Below are 14,131 nucleotides of genomic sequence, written 5' to 3'. Positions count from 1 at the left end.
ACCTCGGTTCCCAGCAGTGGGACCCAGTGCCTACCGTGTTCACTGGCACTCGGCTTCTGCAGGTCTGCCTCTGCCTCCCTCCGCCAGGTCAGGAGCTCCTCAAAAGCAGGGAGGGCCTGTCTTCCCTCTCATATGACATTGTTCAATGCCCACCATTTTTCCACTGAAAAAGCTCCTAGAAGAACACACTCTGCTCCTACAGACCTAACTGTGGTGAGTGGGTGCCTCGAGGTTAGGAATCGGCAAGGCATTTGCTAAAGGCATCTGGCTCATGTCCACACTCTCCCCACTTACCATGCTGCTTCAATGAATGCTTATTTAATGAAATGCTCTAATCGAAAAATCTCTATTTCTCCAAGACTGGAGACCTGTAAAATCTACCCACTCTATAAATAAACATTGGGCAGGAGGAACATTCCTACCTGTTTAGAGCCTAGAGTAAGAAATGCTTTAAAAAATTTTTTCTCTACATCTAGTATTCTAAATATAAGCAATTCAGGTACTATAAATATTAAATCTGATTAATTTTTCTAAATAGAAAAATTAGCTCTAACTACAGCTTTACATAGTTATAAAATTTTAAAGTGGGAAAGAACAGTGGACAGCATACAGTCTGAGTCTTGTGGGGATGACAGCTACCATTTACTGAGTTCTAACAAACTCTGACGGCCTCCTGTGTGCCAAGCATGAGGTAGCGGCTGTCAATGGAGTACTAATCGTACAGTCCCTTCCCTCAAACCACCAACTGCATAATTATCACACCACGTAGGAAGTGTCCTAGGGGAATGCACAGGCTGCATGGCAGAAGCCCAGCAGAGTAGTGTCCAGAGGGCAGAGCGAGAGAACAAGTGGAATGTGTGAGTGAGAGATGGATGTAAAGGAAGGCTTCCTGGAGAAGGCAAGACCTGCGTGCAAGTTAAGTATCAACCTAGGTGTGACGAAACAGGTACTTTCACACATGATGGTGAGAACTATAAATTGGTAAAACATTTTTTGGAAGCAAAATAGGTAATACCTAAGAAAAATTTAAATGCACAAGACTCCTAACCTGGCAACTACAATTCTATAAATGTATCTGACAAATACATGTGTACAAATACTCAAAGATATTTGTGCAAGGATGTTTGTAGCACTGCTTGTAACAGGCAAAAAACTAGAAATAACCCAAAAAGTACCCTTGGAATGACTGAATAAATTATGGCACAAAAGTATAATAAAGCCATTAAAAACAATGCAGGGACTTTATGCATTGATATGGAAAGATGCCTAAGATATATAAGGAAATAAAGCAAGTTAAAGAAGAGTGCATACGGTAAATGCCAGTGTATGGAAAAATACACACACACATGCACACACACACACACACAATATGCTAGCAAGTGCAGAGAAACGGTGGGAAATGAGACTTTCATTCTTGCCATTATAACTTTCTGTACTTTTTTTTTAAACTATGCACATATTTCACATTTTAAAAACTAAACGAACACTTTTAAATGAAAAGCTGCAAAATGGTCACTCTGACACCTTTACAGAGAATGGATTTGAGGCAGATGAGACTGGTGGCAGGAAGGCAAGCGGGCCAGGCTCTGAGTACACAGTTATACACCTTCTCCTAACAGCCTGTGAGGTGCGTGGTACTGTCCTCACTCTGCAAATGAGGAAACAACTCGGAGACAGTAAGGAACTAGCCCAAATTCTCAGGTGGAAAGTGGCACGGCCTGGATTTGAATTGAGGTGTATTTGACTACTATATCCATGTTTTTCCCAATATACTACTGTAATATCTCTAATTTTACTTAGAAAGTAAAGTGACTGTCCAAGGGCTGGTCAAGACCAGGCCAGAATAACGCAGATCTTCACATCTCATCTTGTCTTCACCCCACTAAGACACTTTCTTCTGATGATGAAGGTAATTCAGTGATCCATAGACTCAAACCTTTAATCACACTAATGTTTCAGAATACCCAGGACATTCAATATTTAAATTAACTGACTGCTGTGATTAAAAGCAGATTTTCACAATCACCCTCTTTGTTTCAATGCTTGCTGCTGAAAGTTTTAATCAAATTGTTCTTTTTTCCTACTTTAATTCGTATTAAAAATAGCATAGCACTTAATCTTAATCTTAATAGCACTTAATCTTTCTTGGATAACCAAAAACTTCACAGCACCTCAGGGCCATTCTTCTGAACATCAGTTCTTAAGTTACAGTACATACTATGATACAGAATTTGGTTATTATGTCACTCACAGGGACGTAAGTGACTCCAGCAAGGATTCTTCCTGCCGGCCCCTTGTACCAGTCATCAGTCTCCCCATCTCCAGGCCCAATGCCCGATACTCAGTGTTGTGAGTAAAGGCCTCATTGCTCCCCAGACATACCAATAGCCAAAGTGCTCTCCCAGCCTCCATTCCTGATACCTCCAAACCACTGTATACATACCACATTAGAAAGATCTGTCCACTTGAAAACCTTTACATGAATGCTTATAGCAGCTATATTTGTAATAGTTCAAAGCTGGAAACAATCCAGATGTCCTTCAGTGGGTGGGGTGGTTAAACAAATTGCCGTATGTCAATACCATGGACCATCACCCAGCAATAAAAATGATCGAAATACTGATATACATTACAACTTGGGTGGGTCATAGGGTATTATGAAATTTTAGTGATAATTTTTAGTGATAAGAGCTAATTTCACAAGGACCATAAGACATAATTCCATTTATACAACATTCTTGAAATGAAAATTCTCTATATTATAGAGATATAGAACAGGTTAGTGGTTGCCAGGGGTTATGGATGGTGGGGGGCAAGGTGGGTGGTGTGGTTATAAAGGGGTAGTACAAGGGAGATCTTTGGGATGATGAAATAGTTCTGTATCTTGATGGTGATGGTGGTGATTATATGAACCTCCACATGTGGTAAATTGACATAGAACTGTACAAGCATTGTACCAATGCTAACTGCCTGATGCTGGTATTGTACTATAGTTACATAAATATACAACCATTGGTGGAAACTGGGTGAAGAGTGTACAGGACCTCTCTACTATATTTGTAACCTCTTGTGAATCTATAATTATTTCAAAATAAGGAATTAAAAGAGATTTGTTGAATATATGCAGTGATCATACTGCTCTCCTGTTTAAATTCCTTCAGTAGTGACCGATTGCCTTGACAGTAAAATTCTTAGAACAGCACAGGAGTTCTGCAGGGCCTCTGGCCCACTCTTCGGCACTATCAAACCACCTGGGAGCAGCAGACCCCAGCTACTGCATACCTCAGGTCTCTGCCTAAGCTGTCCCATCTGCCTGAAATGACTTCCCCCGCCTTTTGCTCTCCTGGCCAAACTTCATCCTCCAAAATCTAGTGCAAGCACCTGCTTCTCCTGCAAGTTTTCCTCCATAGGCTTTCCTTTCAAACTGTGCAGGGCATGTCCCTTTTTTGGCACCACATCTTGTATTCATTTGCATTGCAAGTCTATCTCTACTTCTACCCTGTGAGCTCCTCAAGGGCAGAAAATGTGTCTGATCTATTTCTCAATCCTCTACTAAGTACACAGAGGGTGCCCAGGAAATATATTTTAAGGCAAAACTAAGCGGGAGAGTAAACGTGGTAAGGCAGCTCCATGCAATGGTTAAGATTAGGACTCTGGAGTCAGAGGGCAGTGGGTCTGCCATTTATCTGGTGAGTGAACTTGGGCAAGCAATTACACTCATGTGTAGAACAGAATCAGCCTCAGAGGACAACTAGCACAGTGCCTAGCACAGGGCAAGGTCTCAATGTCAGCTGACCTTAGGACACCCATTCTACTTATCCCAACAAATGTCTGCATTCTGCAAATGTGAATTAAAATCTGGTAAAGGCAAAAGCTGATGACATGGTTAATACTGGTGAGCACCTCAGTGAAAGACACAATAGACAGGAGGCAATGCACAGAATTTACTTTTCATTCTAGGGTGTGGTAGGCAGATGATGTTTCAGGAAATTTTTGAATTTTTTTTAATACAGCAGGTTCTTATTAGTGATCTATTTTATATATATTAGTGTATATATGTCAATCCCAATCTCCCAGTTCATCCCACAACCATCACTCCCCCTCCCTGCTTTCCCACCTTGGTGTCCATATATTTGTTCTCTACATCTGTGTCTCTATTTCTGTCTTGCAAATGGGTTCATCTGTACCATTTTTCTAGATTCCACTTATATGTGTTAATATACGATATTTGTTTTCCCCTTTCTGACCTACTTCACTCTGTACGACAGTTTCTAGGTCCATCCATGTCTCTATAAATGACCCAGTTTCGTTCCTTCCATTGTATATATGTACCACATCTTCTTTATCCATTCATCTGTCAATGGGTATTTAGGTCGCTTCAATGACCTGGCTATTGTAAATAGTGCTGCAATGAACATTGAGGTGCATGTGTCTTTCTGAATTATGGTTTTCTCTGGGTATATGCCCAGTAGTGGGACTTCTGGGTCATACGGTAATTCTATTTTTAGTTTTTTAAGGAACCTCCATACTGTTCTCCAAAGTGGCTGTATCAGTTTACATTCCCACCAACAGTGCAAAGTTTCCCTTTTTTCCAAGCCCTTGTCAACATTTGCTACTTCTTCTCTATTTGATAATAGCCATTCTAAAATGTGAGAAGTGATATTTCATTGTTTTGATTTGCATTTCCCTGATGATTAGTGATATTGAGCTCTTGTAAATTTTCTGATGATGCCCATTCTAACCAGTGTGAGGCGATACCTCATTGTAGTATTGATTTGCATTTCTCTAATAATTAGTGATGTTGAGCACCCTTTCATGTGTTTGTTGGCAATCTGTATATCTACTTTGGAGAAATGTCTACTTAGGTCCTCTGCCAATTTTTTGATTGTGTTGTTTTTTTAATATTGAGCTCATGAGCTGTTTATGTATTTTGGAGAATAATCCTTTGTTGATTCGTTTGCAAATATTTTCTCCCATTCTGAGGGTTGTCTTTTTGTCTTGTTTATAGTTTCCTTTGCTGTGCAAAAGCTTTTAAATTTCATTAGGTCCCATTTGTTTATTTTTGTTTTTATTTCCACTAATCTAGGAGGTTGGTCAAAAAAGATCTTGCTGTGATTTAAGTCAAAGAGTATTCTGCCTATGTTTTCCTCTAAGAGTTTCATAGTTTCCGGTCTTACATTTAGGTCTTTAATCCATTTTGAGTTTATTTTTGTGTTTGGTGTTAGGGAGTGTTCTAATTTCATTCTTTTACATGTAGCTGTCCAGTTTGCCCAGAACCACTTATTGAACGGGCTGCCTTTTCTCCATTGTATATTCTTGCCTCCTTTATCAAAGATAAGGTGACCATATGTGCATCCAAGAACATGGTATACCTCTCCATTTGTTTGTGTCATCTTTGATTTCTTTCATCAGCGTTTTACAGTTTTCTGAGTACAGGTCTTTTACCTCCTTAGGTAGGTTTATTCCTAGGTATTTTACTCTTTTTGTTGCAATGGCGAATGGGACTATTTCTTTAATTTCTTTCTGATCATTCATTGTTAGTGTATAGGAATGCAAGAGATTTCTGTGCATTAATTTTGTATCCTGCAACTTTACCAAATTCATTGATTAGCTCTAGTAGTTTTCTGGTGGCATCTTTAGGATTCTCTACATTTAGTATCATGTCATCTGCAAACAATGACAGTTACTTCTTTTCCAATTTGTATTCCTTTTATTTCTTTTTCTTCTCTGACTGCCGTGGCTAGGACTTCCAAAACTATGTTGAATAAAAGTGGCGAGAGTGGATATCCTTGCCTTGTTCCTGATCTTAGAGGAAATGCTTTCAGTTTTTCACCAGTGAGAAGGATGTTTGCTGTGGGTTTGTCCCAATGGCCTTTATTATGCTGAGGTAGGTTCCCTCTATGCCCACTTTCTGGAGATTTAATCACAGTTTCAATTTCATTACTTGTGATTGGCCTGTTCATATTTTCTATTTCTTCCTGCTTCAGTCTTGGAAGGTTATACCTTTCTAAGAATTTGTCCACTACTTCCAGGTTGTCCATTTTATTGGCGTAGAGTTCCTTGTAGTAGTCTCTTATGATGCTTTGTATTTCTGTGATGTCTGTTTTAACTTCTTTTTCATTTCTAATTTTATTGATTTCAGTCCTCTCCCTCTTTTTCTTGATGACTCTGGCTAAAGGTTTATCAATTTTTTTTATCTCCTCAAAGAACCAGCATTTAGTTTCATTGATTTTTTGCAACTGTTTTCTTCATTTCTATTTCATTTATTTTTGCTTTGATTTTTATGATTTCTTTCCTCCTAACTTTGGATTCTGTTTGTTCTTCTTTCTCTAATTGCTTTAGGTGTAAGGTTAAGTTGTTTATTTGAGATGCTTCTTGTTTCTTGAGGTAGGATTGTATTGCTATAAACTTCCCTCTTAGAATTGCTTTTGCTGCATCCCACAGATTTTGATAAGTTGTGTTTTTTTTCACTTACTTCAAATTATTTTAAAATTTCTCTTGAAAGTTTTTTGACACATGTTATTTAGAAGTGTGTTGTTTAATCTCCATGTGTTTGGGAATTTTTCAGTTATCTTTCTGTTATTGATTTCTAAGAGTAAACATTATATAATTTCTATTATCTTGAATTTGTTAGGGTGTATTTTATGGCCCAGAATGCGTTGTATCCTTGTGAATGTTCCATGTGACTTTGAGGAAAATGTGAATTCTGCTGTTGTTGGATGAAGTATTCTATAGATGTCAGTTATATGAAGTTGATTGATGGTATTGTTGAGTTCAACCATGGCATTGATGGTTTTTGTCTACTGGATCTGTCCAGTTCTGAGAGAGATGTTTTGAAGTCTTCAACTACACTAGTGGATTCATCTATTTCTCCTTACAGTTCTATCTTTGCCTCATGTAATGCTCTGTTTTTAGACACATACGCATAAAGGTTATTATGTCTTCTTGGGTAATTGACTCCTTTATCAGTATGTAATGTCTTTTATCCCTGATAACTTTCCTTACTTCAAAGTTAGCCCTAAATTAGTATACCTACTTCTGCTTTCTTTTGATTAGTGTTGCCATGATATATTTGTCTACCTTCATTTACTTTTAATTTATATGTGCCTTTATATTTGATGTGGGTTTCTCATAGTAGAAAGAGAGTCATGTTTTATGATCCACTTTGATATATTTGTGACCCAAGATGTGATCTATCCTGAAGAATGTTCTGTGTGCACTTGAGAAGAAGTGTAATCTGCTGTTTTAAATGGAATGTCTTATAAATATCAATTAAATCTATTTGGTCTATTGTGTCATTTAAAGCTTGTGTTTCTGTATTAATTTTCTGTCTGGATGATCTGCCCATTGGTGTAAGTGAGGTGCTAAAGGCCCCCACTATTATTGTCTTACTGTCGATTTCCTCTTTCATAGCTGCTAGCATTTGCCTTTTGTATTGAGGTGCTCCTATGTTGGGTGTATATATATTTATAACTGTTATATCTTCTTGGATTGATCCCTTGATCATTATGTAGTGTCCTTCCTTGTCTCTTATAACATGCTTCATTTTAAAGTCTATTTTATCTGATATGAGTATTGCTACTCCAGCTTTCTTTTTCCATTTGCATGGAACATCTTTTTCCATCCCCTCACTTTCAGTCTGTATGTGTCCCTAGGGCTGAAGTGGGTCTCTTGTAGACAGCATATATATGGGTCTTGTTTTTGTATCCATTCAGCAAGCCTGTGTCTTTTGGTTGGAACATTTAATCCATTCATATTTTAGGTAATTATCAATATGTATGCTCCTATTACCATTTTCTTAACCGTTTGGGGTTTGTTTTTGTAGGACCTTCTCTTATCTTGTGTTTCCCACTTAGAGAAGTTCCTTCAGCATCTGTTACAAAGCTGGTCTGTTGGTGCTGAATTCTCTTAGCTTTTGCTTGTCTGTAAAGCTTTTGATTTCTCCATCAAATCTGAATGAGATCCTTGCTGGGTAGAGTAATCTTGGTTGTAGGTTCTTCTCTTTCATCACTTTAAATATATTGTGCCACTCCCTTCTGGCTTGTAGAGTTTCTGCTGAGAAATCAGCTGTTAACCTTATGGGAGTTCCCTTGTATGTTATTTGTCATTTTTCCCTTGCTGCTTTCAATAATTCTTTGTCTTTAATTTTTGTCAATTTGATTACTATGTGTCTCGGCGTGTTTCTCCTTGGGTTTACCCTGCCTGGGACTCTCTGCACTTCCTGGACTTAGATGGCTATTTCCTTTCCCATGTTCGGGAAGTTTTTGACTATAATCTCTTCAAATATTTTCTCAGGTCCTTCTGGGACCCCTATAATGCAAATGTTGGTGCATTTAATGTTGTCCCAGAGGTCTCTTAGGCTGTCTTCATTTCTTTTCATTCTCTTTTCTTTATTCTGTTCTGCAGCAGTGAATTCCATCATTCTATCTTTCAGGTCACCAATCCATTCTACTGCCTTAGTTATTCTGCTATCGATTCCTTCTAGTGTATTTTTCATTTCACGTCTTGTATTGTTCATCTCTGTTTGTTTGTTCTTTAATTCTTCAAGGTGTTTGACCTTTAATTCTTCTAGGTCTTTGTTAAACATTTCTTGCATCTTCTCGATCTTTGCCTCCATTCTTTTTCAGAGGTCCTGGGTCATCTTCACTATCATTATTCTGATTTCTTTTTCTGGAAGGTTGCCTATCTCCACTTCACTTAGTTGTTTTTCTGGGGTTTTACCTTGTTCCTTCACCTGATACACAGTCCTCTGCCTTTTCATTTTTTCTGTCCTTCTGTGAATGTGGTTTATGCTCCACAGGCTGCAGGACTGTAGTTCTTCTTGCTTCTGCTGTCTGCCCTCTGGTGGATGAGGTTATCTAAGAGGCTTGTGCAAGCTTCCTGATGGGAGGGACTGGTGGTGGGTAGAGCTGGGTGTTGCTCTGGTGGGCAGAGCTCAGTATAACTTTAATCTGCTTGATGGGTGGGGCTGAGTTCCCTCCCTGTTGGTTGGTTGGCCTGAGGCAACCCAGCACTGGAGCATACAGGCTTGAACTTTCGCTGCCAGTGTCCTTATCCCTGTGGTGAGCCAAAGCTGCTCACCGCCTCTGCAGGAGACCCTCCAACACTAGCAGGTAGGTCTGGTTCAGTCTGCTATAGGGTCATTGCTTCTTCCCCCTGGGTCTTGATATGCACACACTACTTTGTGTGTGTCCTCCAAGAGTGGAGTCTTTGTTTCCTCCAGTCCTGTTAAGTGCTGCAATCAAATCCCAGTAGCCTTCAAAGTCTGATTCTCTGGGAATTCCTCCTCCTGTTGCCAGACCACCAGGTTGGAAAGCCTGATGTTGGGCTCAGAATCTTCACTCCCGTGGGTGGACTTCTGTGGTATAATTGTTCTCCAGTTTGTGAGTCACCCACCCAGCAGTTATGGGATTTGATGTTATTGTGATTGCATCCCTCCTACCATCTCATTGCGGCTTCTCCTTTGTCTGTGGATGTGGGGTATCTTTTTTGGTGAGTTCCACTGTCTTCCTATCAATGACTGTTCAGCAGTTAGTTGTGATCCCAGTGCTCTTGCTAGAGGGAGTGAGCACATGTCCTTCTACTCTGCCATCTTCTCAGGAAATTTTTAGAAGACACCCACTTTCCAACATTTAATAGTAGTTATGTTTCTGAGAGTTAAGAATTGGAAAAATGGATTTGATTCTAGAATCAGAGCTGGGGGATTTACTACCTGGGTTGCACCCTCATGCCTAGATATGCTGAAATCAAACTAGTACCAGCATCAGTTTAGATATACAATATTTAAATAGTCGAACAAATTAAATCATTTACAGTTCTGTAGAAATACATGTGTGTGTATGTTTATGTGTGTGTATATATATTTTTCTTTTTTAAGGAAAAGGAGTTTTTTTAAAAGCAATCATTCTCAATTATTCTTTCTCTTAAAATCATTGTAGGGGAGTGGAGATATGTTTTTTAAACAAATTTTTCTAAAAAAAGAATATGTTTTTAAAATAAATCCCCAAGATTTTCCTACACTGGCCTATGGAAAGACAAACTAACAGGTGGTTTTCACACTGTTCATTCTCCTAATAGCCAAATAATTCAGTTATAGAAAAATTCAAATAACAACTTCACAACAGGCAAGAACCCATTTAACATAATGAGAGTTAATATTCATGCCTCTCTTTTAAGGGGAAAAAAAATGCCCTATTTGTAATCCATATATCCTTAGAATCTATTTTTACTATTCCTGAAATGTTTCAGAGTATGTAGTCTTTGCTTAAGAAAGGTTCTAAGGTAAAATTAGCTGGGGAGAAAAAAGGAGTAGAATACTTTATAGAATCCAAAAACAACAAAAGAACGAAGAAACCAAATGACATTAAATAAAATCAAATTTGTTGAATTTCATCTTCAAATGTTTAGTAAATTTCCTTAGCTGTAAGGAATTCCTATGCTAAAATGGAGACAATTCTTGCTCATTATTTTTATATCTATTAATTTACACCCCAACATTTTCCAAAGAGGATTTGAGGCACCTTTAACAATACTTTAACTGGCAATCCAAAGGCCAATATAAAATGTGAAAAGATCCACAGTCCTTTCTAAAAAATGAGTTCTTGCTGGGCAAAAGATATACAAACTAGTCCCCGAAATAATATGCCCTCTTAATGAATCAATGGGTCAATGGGTCCAGGCACTGAGCATCAACAGTGGATAACTAACATCATAGTGTGAGCCAACCAGGACTACTTGCCTCTAGAGGAAGCATGCACCCCCCTAGGAAGGCACCCTGGATCCGACCAAACCTCGCTTAGATCCAACTACAACTTTTCAAGAAATACAGAGAAACACAAGAAATTACATTGGAGAGGTAAAATCAGTAAAATCCCAATAATGGAAAAGCTATTGCTTCAACAAATAAACTACAAGGAAAAGAAAAAAATAAATAAAGGGGGATCTACAGATTAAAAGAAATTTAAAAGACATATCAACTTATCACAATGTATGGACCTTATCTGAATCCTGATTCCAATGAAGAAACTATTAAAGAAACTATAAAATTTATGAGACAACTAGAAATTTGAATGCTGACTTGCTATTTGATGATATTAAGGAATATTGCTTTTCAAAGTTTAAAAGAATCCTTATCTTTTAGAACATAAACTGAAAAATTCATGGATGAAATGACATCAGTTAGGATTTGCTTGAAAATAATAGGTGGGGTGAGGTGTATGGATGGGATTAAGGACGAACAAGATTGGCCATGAGTTGGTAATTGTTAAAGCCAGATACTACTCTGTCTACTTCCGTATATGTTTGAAATTCCTCATAATAAACAGTTAAAATAAAGACTGATGTTGAAACTAGTTCATACAATCACAGAAGGCCAAATACAAATTTAATTTTCCTTAATTCTTAAGGAAAACTATGTAAAAATGTCACCTTCTTAACCAAGTATAACTACATATTTAGATTAGAAATAGCTGCCCTACTGCCAAATCAATAGTGTTAAGAAAAAAATGTGGTTTTGTTTTACCTTATGCATCATGAAATAAATTGGTTTACTCACTGTTAATTGCTTCATCTGGCACTTTTCTCTATCCAGAAAATTAAGAAATTTTATTTTAAATAGACAAATTGAGGTGTGTCCTCTAACATTTATTTAGGGAGGCCAAATAAACACATTTTAATCTGTCAACAAATTATTTAAAGTGGTATCCTGAAAATTAAATCCTCAGGAGTGGATTCTCCTCAGGAGACTCAGGAGAATCAAAACTCTTCAGAGAAGACTATGCCAAAATAGTATTATTTTTAACCCTGCAGAATTCTTTTGAAGGGAAAAAAAAAAAGGGTTAAATGAAGGGAAACATTATCTAAATTGGATGTTGCTCTTCCAGAACAAATGAAGAGCCAAAAGAGAATACTAAGAGCGGAGGGACCCAGGAAAGAATGCTGATCTGGGGGAGACCTGGGTTCAAATTTCACTTTCCAGCTGCTTGCTATGAAACAAGACTGCTGAAACTCTAGGAACCTCTGTTTCCTCCTCTGCAGAAATGGGCTTCAAAGCTGATATCACAGAGCTCCAGTGACAATTAAATGAGACTACCTGGACAAATAGGGCCTAGCTCCTCTGGTCTTGGGCTACCTTTCCAGCTCATTGCAACTCTTCCCTCCTATACAACCTGCACTGGAGGTCGACAATCCTTCAACAAAGCTGAATGAGTTCTGTATTTTGCTTGGTTCACAGCATTTAAAACATTTTAAAATTAGCTACTGCCAACATTTCAAAATCAAGAGAGTGTAGATACAAATGTTGAGTTCTGACTTCTTTCTAAAAATTGCTGGGTGAGCTGGGTCTGGTTCTCCAGGGTCCCCACTACTCCAAGCTCTCTTACACCTGGCCCAACAGGTTGATTTTGACCCCACATTGGGCTAAAGTTCTTCCTTCACCCTGCCCTTTCCCACTTCTTGCCTCCCCCACCTGACAAGTTTCTCACCACCATTCAAGGCTCAACTCCAGCACCACCCATCACCTCCTCCAAGTTTCCATGGCACAGCCCCCCTCTACAGCCAGCTGTCCTAATACTGTCTACATGTCTGCCTTCCCTACTGGGCTCTTGGGCTCTCTGGAGGAAGGGACCCTGTTGCTATTGCCTTTGTGTCCCCAGGGCCGAGCAGAAAGCCTGACCTAGATAATGTAGAATTCAGTAAATGTCTCCTGAATGTGTGGAAGGAAGTTACAGCTAAAACATTATAAAAATGTAAGATTTTATATCACAGCTTGTTCTGACAGCTACCAAATAAAGGGGTCAAGGACATTAAAATGTTTCACAAAATGAAAGCAAGCTTCCACCTGCATACTAGTTTCACAAGTTAGTAAGAAGTCACTAAACAAACATAAAGGAGAAGCAACAGGCGGGCAGGGTCATTCATTCATTCACTGGACTGATATTACTGAGTACTTACTGTGTGCTTTCTAAGCACTGGGGATAAAGCAGTGGACAAATCAGACAACTACCTGTTTTCATAAAGCTACATCCTAGTGGGAGAGACAGAAAATAAACAGGCAAATCAATAGAATAGTTTCAAACCAGATACTAGGAAGAAAATTAAACAACATAATGAGAAAGAATTACTAAGGGAAGAAAGAGGGTGGTCAAGGAAGGTATTGTGTAAAGTGAGACATCTGACCAGAAGAAGAACCAGAAGGAGCCAGTTGTGCAAAGATACGGGAGACAACTCCAATCACTGGACACAGCAAGTGCAAAGGTCCTGAGGTAAACAGGGCGGAACGTTCAAGGCAAGTAAGGTGGATGGGACAGGAGAACGGTGCTCTGGGTTGGGGGGAGTGGTGGGGGGTTGGCGGGGTGGGTTGGGCAGGGCCCGCTCTGGCGTTGCTGGGCACTGAGTGTGCAATGACAAGGCACTGGAGCAGCGTGAGTATGGGGGACTCTGGGAGGATGGGGAGGGGGTTCCTGCCACACTCAAACCAGCAAGGAGCAATATGCCACCCAATTTTTCACAAATGTGCACTGGGCTCCTGCCCAGGCGCTTTCACACACATTCATACAGCCTGACAATAACACTGTCCCAAAGGGCAGACATTTCTCCCACTTTGCTGAGGGGAAAACCGAGGAACATCAAGTGTCAGTGCCTTTGCTAAGGTCGCAGGAACCAAATCCCAGGCGTCTGAGCATCCCGGAGCAGGTGTGCTGCTGTGTGCCAAACAATCGGGAGGGGGGAGCGCCCACAGACCCTACGATAGGCCTGCCAAGGCCAGACTAGGGAGTGGGCCCTCAGCTTTGGGGTGCTGACAGCCAGGCGGGAGGGGGTGACTGCGGTAGCCTGGGGGACGAGGGGCTGCGGCCGGGGTCACCAGCACTCCGCAGACCCCGGTCAGCCCCACAGAACCCGGTCCGCCAGCCCCGCGCCCCCCTTTCCCCGCGGATCCTGGCCGCGCGGCCCTCCCTCCGTCCCTCCCCAGCGAGGCTCGGCCCGAGAGTCCCCGCTGGGCCTAACCCGTCCGCTGGGCTCACCTCGCCTCCCTGCCGCCGCGCCAAGAGGAGAGGGCAGGCGAGCGGACTGGCGGCGCTGCGCGCTGGCGGCTCGCGGGTCCGCTGCCCGGGGCTCGGCCGGCCGCCCCGCC

General features: G+C 40.2%; 1 protein-coding gene across 4 annotated transcripts in view; it reads right to left on the bottom strand.

The window, feature by feature from the left end:
* MAPK9 (mitogen-activated protein kinase 9) overlaps window positions 1–14,131 on the bottom strand; it is a 58,221-nt gene extending 44,090 nt beyond the window's left edge. For 3 of the 4 annotated variants that reach the window (XM_028498039.2, XM_055080140.1, XM_055080150.1), the window contains exons 1-2: window positions 14,022–14,123; window positions 12,952–13,024 (exon numbers count right to left, since the gene is read on the bottom strand). The gene's annotated coding sequence lies outside the window, so the exon portion shown is untranslated. Of the gene's footprint in view, window positions 1–12,951; window positions 13,025–14,021 lie in introns of all 4 variants that reach the window. The other variant, XM_024116289.3, reaches the window with a different exon arrangement.

The sequence above is a fragment of the Physeter macrocephalus genome, chromosome 2, assembly GCF_002837175.3.
Source record: "Physeter macrocephalus isolate SW-GA chromosome 2, ASM283717v5, whole genome shotgun sequence".
NCBI lineage: Eukaryota > Metazoa > Chordata > Mammalia > Artiodactyla > Physeteridae > Physeter > Physeter macrocephalus.
The sequence above is the reverse complement of the archived record's forward strand: the minus strand, read 5'-3'. Positions and strand labels throughout refer to the sequence as shown.